This window comes from Hylobates moloch, unplaced genomic scaffold, assembly GCF_009828535.3.
Source record: "Hylobates moloch isolate HMO894 unplaced genomic scaffold, HMol_V3 SCAFFOLD_2, whole genome shotgun sequence".
Lineage (NCBI taxonomy): Eukaryota > Metazoa > Chordata > Mammalia > Primates > Hylobatidae > Hylobates > Hylobates moloch.
This window is the reverse complement of record NW_026652277.1, coordinates 82,655,152-82,665,132: the sequence shown is the minus strand read 5'-3', so window position 1 is coordinate 82,665,132 and position 9,981 is coordinate 82,655,152. Positions and strand designations below refer to the sequence as shown.

General features: G+C 40.1%; 1 pseudogene; it reads left to right on the top strand.

Moving 5' to 3' along the window:
* Window positions 1-325: 325 nt before the first annotated feature.
* On the top strand, window positions 326-5,233 carry LOC131382918 (uncharacterized; annotated as a pseudogene).
* Window positions 5,234-9,981: the final 4,748 nt, after the last annotated feature.

Below are 9,981 nucleotides of genomic sequence, written 5' to 3'. Positions count from 1 at the left end.
GCATCCTGATGGGGCAGCTGGGTTGTTATGACATACTCAGGAACCCAGCACAGCTCTAGGACTCACCGCTGAGCGCAAAGGCAATGTTGGGCACGCTGGTAAAGGACCACTAACAACCCAGACCCCTTTCTTTGTGGTCAAGAGAGGTGGGAAAACAGGTGCAGGACTGCTACATGGTGAGTGTAACTAATCCGATAAGCAGAGGTCCAGGGGTGGTTACATACCCTGGAAAGGAATAAGCATTAGGACCATAGAGGACGCTCTAGGACTAATGCTCATCAGAAAATGACTAGGGGTGCTGGCATCCCTATGTTCTTTTTTTCAGATGGAAAACGTTTCCCCCAAGGCAGAAACATCCCTAAGATGTATTCTGGAGAATTAGGACAAATTTGACCCTCAGACACTAAGAAAGAAATGACTTATATTCTTCTGCAGTACCTCTTGGCCACAATACCCTCTTCAACGGGAAGAAACCTGGCCTCCTGAAGGAAGTATAAATTATAACACCATCTTACAGCTAGACCCCTTTTGTAGGAAAAAGGCAAATGGAGTGAAATGCCATATGTGCAAACTTTCTTTTCATTAAAAAACAACTCGCAATTATGTTAAAAGTGTGGTTTATGCCCTACAGGAAGCCCTCAGAGTCTACCTCCCTATCCCAGCGTCCCCCTGACTCCTTCCCCAACTAATAAGGACCCCCCCCTTCAACCCAAATGGTCCCAAAGGAGATAGATAAAGAGGTAAACAATGAATCAAACAGTGCCAATATTCCCCGATTATGCCCCCTGCAAGCAGTGGGAGGAGGAGAATTTGGCCCAGCGAGAGTGCATGTACCTTTTTCTCTCTCAGACTTAAAGCAAATTAAAATAGACCTAGATAAATTCTCAGGTAACCCTGATGGCTATATTGATGTTTTACAAGGGTTAAGACAATCATTTGATCTGACACGGAGAGATACGTTACTGCTAAATCAGACACTAGCCCCAAATAATAGAAGTGCCGCCATAACTGCAGCCCAAGAATTTGGCGATCTCTGGTATCTCAGTCAGGTCAATGATAGGATGACAACAGTGGAAAGAGAACAATTCCCCACAGGCCAGCAGGCAGTTCCCAGTGTAGAGCCTCACTGGGACACAGAATCAGAACATGGAGATTGGTGCCACAGACATTTGCTAACTTGTGTGCTAAAAGAACTAAGGAAAACTAGGAAGACTATGAATTATTCAATGATATCCACTATAGCACAGGGAAAGGAAGAAAATCCTACTGCCTTTCTGGAGAGACTAGGGGAGGCACTGAGGAAGCATACCTCTGTGTCACCTGACTCTACTGAAGGCCAACTAATCTTAAACGATAAGTTTATCACTGAGCGAGCTGCAGACATTAGAAAAAAAAACTTCAAAATCTGCCTTAGGCCCAGAGCAAAACTTAGAAACCCTATTGAACTTGGCAACCTTGGTTTTTTATAATAGAGATCAGGAGGAGCAGGCAGAACAGGACAAATGGGATAAAAAAAAAAAAAAGGCCACTGCTTTAGTCGTGGCCCTCAGGCAAGTGGACTTTGAAGGCTCTAGAAAAGGGAAAAGCTGGGAAAATTGAATGCCTAATATGGCTTGCTTCCAGTGCGGTCTACAAGGACACTTTAAAAAAGATTGTCCAAGTAGAAGTAAGCTGCCCCCTCATCCATGCCCCTTATGTCAAGGGAATCACTGGAAGGCCCACTGCCCCAGGGGATGAAGGTCCTCTGAGTCAGAAGCCACTAACCAGATGATTCAGCAGCAGGACTGAGGGTGCCTGGGGCTAGTGCCAGCCCGTGCCATCACCCTCACAGAGCCCCGAGTATGCTTGACCATTGACGGCCAGGACGTTAACTGTCTCCTGGACACTGGTGTGGCCTTCTCAGTCTTACCCTCCTGTCCTGGACAACTGTCCTCCAGATCTGTCACTGTCTGAGGGGTCCTAGGACAGCAACTCACTAGATACTTCTCCCAGCCACTTAGTTGTGACTGGGGAACTTTACTCTTTTCACATGCCTTTCTAATTATGCCTGAAAGCCCCACTCCTTTGTTAGGGAGAGGCATTCTAGCAAAAGCAGGGGCCATTATACATCTGAACATAGGAGAAGGAACACCCGTTTGTTGTCCCCTGCTTGAGGAAGGAATTAATCCTAAAGTCTAGGCAACAGAAGGACAACATAGACGAGCAAAGAATACCCGTTCTGTTCAAGTTAAACTAAAGGATTCCACCTCCTTTCCCTACCAAAGGCAGTACCCCCTCAGATCCAAGGCCCAACAAGGACTCCAAAAGATTGTTAAGGACCTAAAAGCCCAAGACCTAGTAAAAGCATGCAGTAGCCCCTGCAATACTCCAATTTTAAGAGTACAGAAACCCAACAGATAGTAGAGGTTAGTGCAAGATCTCAGGATTATCAATGAGGCTGTGGTTCCTCTATACCCAGCTGTACCTAGCCCTTATACTCTGCTTTCCCAAATACCAGAGGAATCAGAGTGGTTTACAGTCCTGCACCTTAAGGATGCCTTTTTCTGCATCCCTGTACATCCCGATTCTCAATTCTTGTTTGCCTTTGAAGATCCTTCGAACCCAACGTCTCAATTCACCTGGACTGTTTTACCCCAAGGGTTCAAGGATAGCCCCCATCTATTTGGCCAGGCATTAGCCCAAGACTTGAGCCAATTCTCACATCTGGACACTCTTGTCCTTCAGTACATGGATGATTTAATTTTAGCCACCTGTTCAGAAACCTTGTGCCATCAAGCCACCCAAGCGCTCTTAAATTTCCTCATTACCTGCGGCTACAAGGTTTCCAAACGAAAGGCTCAGCTCTGGTCACAGTAGATTAAACACTTAGGGCTAAAATTAACCAGAGGCACCAGGGTCCTCAGTGAGGAATGCATCCAGCCTATACTGGCTTATCCTTATCCCAAAACCCTAAAGCAACTAAAAGAGTTCCTTGGCATAACAGGTTTCTGCGGAATATGGATTCCCAGGTACGATGAAATAGCCAGACCATTATATACACTAATTAAGGAAACTCAAAAAGCCAATATTCATTTAGTAAGATGGACACCTGAGGCAGAAGTGGCTTTCCAGGCCCTAAAGAAGGCCCTAACCCAAGCCCCAGTGTTAAGCTTGCCAATGGGATAAGACTTTTCTTTATAAGTCACAGAAGAAGCAGGAATAGCTCTAGGAATCCTTACACAGGTCTGAGGGATGAGCTTGCAACCCATGGCATACCTGAGTAAGGAAATTGATGTAGTGGCAAAGGGTTGGCCTCATTGTTTACAGGTAGTGCTGGCAGTAGCAGGCTTAGTATCTGAAGCCGTTAAAATAATACAGGGAAGAGATCTTACTGTGTGGACATCTCATGATGTGAACGGCATACTCACTGCTAAAGGAGACTTGTGGCTGTCAGACAAATATCAGGCTCTATTACTTGAAAGGCCAGTGCTGTGACTGCGCACTTGCACAACTCTTAACCCAGCCACGTTTCTTCCAGACAATGAAGAAAAGATGGAACATAACTGTCCACAAGTAATTGCTCAAACCTACGCCACTTGAAGGGACCTTTTAAAGGTTCCCTTGACTGATCCCGACCTCAACTTGTATACTGATGGAAGTTCTTTTGTAGAAAAAGGACTTTGAAAAGCAGGGTATGCAGTTGTCAGTGATAATGGAATACTTGAAAGTAATCCCCTCACTCCAGGAACTAGTGCTCAGCTGGCAAAACTAATAGCCCTCACTCAGGCACTAGAATTAGGAGAAGGAAAAAGGGTAAATGTATATACAGACTCTAAGTATGCTTACCTAGTCCTCCATGCCCATGCAGCAAAATGGAGAGAAAGGAAATTCCTGACTTCCAAGGGAACACCTATCAAACATCAGGAAGCCATTAGGAAATTATTATTGGCTGTACAGGAACCTAAAGAGGTGTCAGTCTTACACTGCTGGGGTCATCAGAAAGGAAAGGAAAGGAAAGGGAAATAGAAAGGAACCACCAAGAGGATATTGAAGCCAAAAGAGCCACAAGGCAGGACCCTCCATTAGAAATGCTTACAGAAAAACCTCTAGTATGAGGTAATCCCCTCCAGGAAACCAAGCCGAAGTACTCAGAAGAAGAAATAGAATGAGGAACCTCATGAAGACATAGTTTCCTCCTCCAGATGGCTAGCCACCAAAGAAGGAAAAATATTTTGCCTGCAGCTAACCAATAGAAATTACTTAAAATCCTTCACCAAAACTTTCACTTAACCAATAGAAATTACTTAAAATCCTTCACCAAACCTTTCACTTAGGCATTGATAGCACCCATCAGATGGCCAAATTATTATTTACTGGACCAGGCCTTTTCAAAACTATCAAGCAGATAGGGCCTGTAAAGTGTGCCAAAGAAGTAATCCCCTGCACTGCAGGCCATATATTTCAATCCCTGTATCTTTAACATCCTTGTTAAGTTTTTCTCTTCCAGAATCAAAGCTGTAAAACTACAAATCATTCTTCAAATGGAGCCCCAGATGCAGTCCATGACTAAGATCTACCGTGGACCCCTGGACTGGCCTGCTAGCCCATGCTCCGATGTTACTGACATCGAAGGCACCCCTCCCAAGGAAATCTCAACTGCACGACCCCTACTATGCCCCAATTCAGCAGGAAGCAGTTACAGTGGTCGTCAGCCAACCTCCCCAACAGCACTTGGGTTTTCCTGTTGAGAGGGGGGACTGAGAGACAGGACTAGTTGGATTTCCTAGGCCAACTAAGAATCCCTAAGCCTAGCTGGGAAGGTGACCACTTCTACCTTTAAACATGGGGCTTGCAACTTAGCTCACACTGACCAATCAGATACTAAGGAGAGCTTGCTAAAATGCTAATTATGCAAAAACAAGAGGTAAAGAAATAGCCAAGCATCTGTTGCCTGAGAGCACAGTGGGAGGGACAATGATCAGGATATAAACCCAGGCATTTGAGCCAGCAATGGCAACCCCCTTTGGGTCCCCTCCCCTTGTATGGGAGCTCTGTTTTCACTCTATTAAATCTTGCAACTGCAATCTTCTGGTCCATGTTTGTTACGGCTCGAGCTGAGTTTTGCTCACTGTCCACCACTGCTGTTTTGCTGCCGTCGCAGACCTGCTGCTGACTTCCATTCTTCTAGATCCAGCAGGGTGTCTGCTGTGCCCTGATCCAGCGAGGTGCCCATTGCCACTTCCGATCGGGCTAAAGGCTTGCCATTCTTCCTGCACGGCTAAGTGCCTGGGTTCATCCTAATCGAGCTGAACACTAGTCACTGGGTTCCACGGTTCTCTTCCAGGACCCACGGCTTCTAGTAGAGCTATAACACTCACTGCATGGCCCAAGATTCCATTCCTTGGAATCCGTGAGGCCAAGAACCCCAGGTCAGAGAACGCGAGGCTTGGCACCATCTTGGAAGCAGCTTGCCACCATCTTGGAAGCTCTATGAGCAAGGACCCCCAGTAACAGAATGACTGGATAGTAGACCATTGAAATAGACCAGGACAGAAATAAAGGATTGCATTAGACCAGGAGTACTTGTAGTGCAAAATAAATGCTAAGTTTTCTTTTTCTTTTTTTTTTTTTTTTCTGGAAACTTTTAAAAATTTCAACTTTGATTTTATATTCAGGGAGCACATATGCATGTTTGTTACAATGTTGTATTGTACAGTGCTGAGGTTTGGGTGCAATTGATTCAGATAGTGAGCATAGTACCCAAGAGGTAGTTTTTCAGCCCTTGCACTCTCCCTCCTTCTCCCCTTTTGGAATCATCAGTGTCTAGTGTTCCCATGTTTGTGTCCATGTACATCCAATGTTTAGCTCCTTCTTACAAGTGAAAATATGTGATATTTGGTTTTCTGTTCCTGCATCAATTTGCTTAGGATAATAGACTCCACCTAATTCCATGTTTCTGCGAAGGACATGACTTTATTCTTTTTTATATCTGGGTAGTATTCCATGTTGTATATATACCACATTTTTTATCCAGTTCACCATTAATGGGCATTTATGTTGATTCCATGTCTTTGCTATTGTTAATAGTGCTGCAATTAACATACATGTGTATATGTCTTTTTGGTAGAATGATTTATTTTCTTTCACGAGTTAAATGGTAGCTCTGTTTTAAGTTCTTTGAAAAATTGCCAAACTGTATTCCACAGTGGGTAAACTAATTTATATTCCCACCAAAAATGTATAAGTATTCCCTTTTCTCTTCAGCCTCGCCAACATCTGCTGTTCTTTGTTGTTGTTGTTGTTTGTTTGTTTTTTGCTTTTTTAATATTAGCCATTCTGACTGGTGTGAGATGTTACTGTTTTGATGATTACTGTCTCTGATGATTAGTGATGTGAAGCGTTTTTTCACATTTACTGGCTGCTTGTATGTCTTCTTTCATGAAGTGTCTGTTCATGTTTTTTATGCACTTTTTAATGAGGTTATTTGTTTTTGCTTGTTGATTTTAGTTCTTTCTTGATTCTGGATATTAAACCTTTGTCAGATGCATAGTTTATGAATATTTTCTCTCCTTCTGTAGGGTGACTGTTTACTCTTTTGATACTTTCTTTTGCTATGAAAATGTTGCATTTAAAAGCTGTTGCTGAAACTAAGTCAATTGGATTTGGTGATAAATTATATGTAGTTAAGTAAGAGAGAGAAAGAAATTTCAACAGCATGCAGGCTTCTCTCTTGGACCTCCTATACTAAGCAGAGAAAAAGAAGCAGGTTACATGATAGGGGTGGAAAGAACCAGTTTGCCTCTGAACATACTAGATTCTAGATGGAACTTCTAGATTTAAATGTCTCATAAACAACTTGAAATATGCATTATGACCTCAACACTTGAAATAAAACAGGCATTCTGTTAATATTTTCTCAATGTTCAGATGCAACATTTTAAATGAGATGAAATTAGGCCAGCTTAACTTGTCACAGTTGCAATATATTCCAACTCTTCAAAGAATAGTCTTGTATTTATATCACATATTATTCACGTGCTAGGTAATGCAGTCTGTGTCCTAGCCCAGCTTCCAGTGCTAAATTCTGCACTATACTACATTTCTTGTGACCCAGACATAAAATCAACTGTGCAATTACAGAAAGTGACTCTGAGTCATCTCCCTGCAAGAAACCCTATTGTGTTTCCATTTTTCTTTGGTACAATTTAAAAGGCATACTGTCACATCATTTTATTAAATGTTTAATTACTATTCTTCAATTAGAAAATGTTTAATTTGGATGTAATCACAAAGAACACAATACATAAAAGAGTGAGATGTGATGGGCCTTGGAAACAGAGGCATATTTTTTTCTATTCTTTGAGCTAATACTCTGTTACAGTTTTAAAAATGTTACAGAGCTACTTTGCAAGGTGAATGGGAAAAGTGCTTTCCATAGTTTTTCATTAAGACAAAATACAATTCTGTTTATTTCATTAAATAATCATTGAATCATTAAATAATCCATACAAATTAAATACCTTTCTGTGCCTTATAAGGCCATGTTAAAAGAAACTCCACAAAAATTTGTGGCATGAATGAAATTTTCTATCATCTCATTTTCTACTGAGATGATCCTTACTCTTTAAGCTAATAAGAAAAAGGTATTTATTCCTTGTGGGTCATAAAAGGACTCATGAATTGCGAAAATCTTCTGTAACTGATGAGAATTAGTAAAAGAATCATAAGATTACATTATAAATTAATATGAAGTGTGTTTTTCTTTCCATTTGCATACTGATTTATTGCTTTCATATCACTCATTAAATAATGTAAATATAATCATAACACGCATAATTACATATCCTAGTATAAGTTCCCTGTCAAAGGAAGAAAATTGCTGTGTTTATTTGAGGATACTTAATTATTACATATACAATTTGTGCATATGTCTTACTGTGTTCTTCTAGAAAGAGATGCTACATATTAAATTAAATTATATCCATAATTATTAGTTTGTTTTTTATTCTTCCTAATATTAACAACCATGGAGAACCTCAGAGAAAAAGGCCTCAATATTAATAGAAGCAAAATTAACTAATATGACATTTAAGATAGGTCATTTCATTAATTCTGAAAATCCCACATAGTAATACTATTGACTCAGGCTTAAAAAATAAATATTTTGCCCCCAAATCACACATCTAATAATTGACAGAGCTATCTTAGTCTCAACCATCTACTTTAATTCAGAATTTAAATCTTAACATTTGCTCTCTACTCCAAAATGTGCTAAGAAAATATGACACTGATGTAGAATGATTATTCTTCTGATCTTCCATCAGTAGGATGTGCTCTTTGTGCTTCCCATATGAATGGGCACATTATGTTATTGATCCATGCACAGTCTTAGCCTAATTCCTGCTAGCAATTATCCATCCCAAGGGTCATATTTGGAGATGGTATCTGCAAGTTAGAAGCAGAATTATTTGTGACTTAAAAGAAAGAACAATGAATAAGAAGTCATTGTTTCCAAGTTCTGCTTCTGATTCTGCCAAGTGACCCCAGTTTGTGTCTAGAAAAGTCAAACCAGGTAACCATTCTGGATCTCTCTTCCCTGAGCTGAGACATGAAGGGATGGACAGATGAACTCTGATACCTCATTCCAGACTTTGATGTTTTTCTTTGTACAGACATAATTAGTCACACTGGGACTTGATGCATGTCCTTGGCTTCATTGATGGAATGAATGAACTTCTACATGCTGACTGGTTGAGACAGCAAAGGAAGACAATGGTTTGTTCTATGGTTTATGATAAATACTAAGTGACTAAAAGAAAGATGATTCAGTTTTAAAAGTTGGCTCCCAGGTCAGGATCCAGATGATAAATAATTCCAGTCAAATAGCTATTTTATTCAAAGCAGTCTCATAATATCTTTTCAGTTGGTCACTATGGACAAAGGGTCATCAAAATTACTGCTGGAAATGTCCTAAATGTACTAACATTGTTAGGCAAGAATCAAATAAAATATTGCTGTAGCTGTTGGTGAAACCTGGGCTTGAATATTTGATATTGGACTGTGCCTTGGTAGAGAAGAGAGTCTAAGTGGACTATTGAGAAAATAGCCCATTTCTTGAAGTATGAGTCACTAAGCTTAGAATCCGAAATCCAAGATTCTGAAACTGTTTGATGTCTGATTTCAACTAAATGTCTTGAAAATGCCCTTGGTTGCTTTATTAGAAAACAATTATGCTGTTTATGTATTATCACAGGAAATATTTTCTTACACAAAAGACATAATATTAATGTAATATCATAGGAAAGTGCTAATAATTTCAAAACAATCACTTTGTATTCAGTTCTGCTTGTTACTATTCAGTTCTACTTATCCAATTATCCAGTTTTACTTATAACTAATTGTTTATTTGAACCTTTAAAAAAATAATAAGACAGTTTCATTCAAGTGAGCATACCACGGCAACTATGAACAGGATTTCTCAAATATAGAGAAACAGAAATGACTCTTTTCAAGGGAAAGGTAAGGAATGTTAGTCAAGAATCTAGCTAGGTGTAGTTTTAAAAGGCCTTACTATGTGCCCTGAATTACTCTTAAGTATTTGGGTAACACTTTTTTTATGCTCTCTGAGGCATGTTTCTAGCAGAACACACATACCCATCATCTACATGGCCATAAGGATTCTTACACTATCATTAGGATTTTTGGTTTAATAGAAAATCCACCAGTTAACTGTTTTGATTACAAACAGGGGTGACAATTAAAAACAAAAGTTTCACATACAGCTGAGCAAAAAGCAAACAATAGTTTCATATGTAGCTGAGCAAAGAAAGTGTATTTCAGAAATGCTACAGACTTGAAAAAAATGGAAAAATCAATGAAATTTTAAGCATGCTTGAGGTGACTTTATTCAATTCATGAAACAGTACATGCTAGAGCCAATTATAAAGCAATTGGTTAAGGCTTGGTTTTTGAGGACCTACAGGGAAGACATTGCTCTATGCT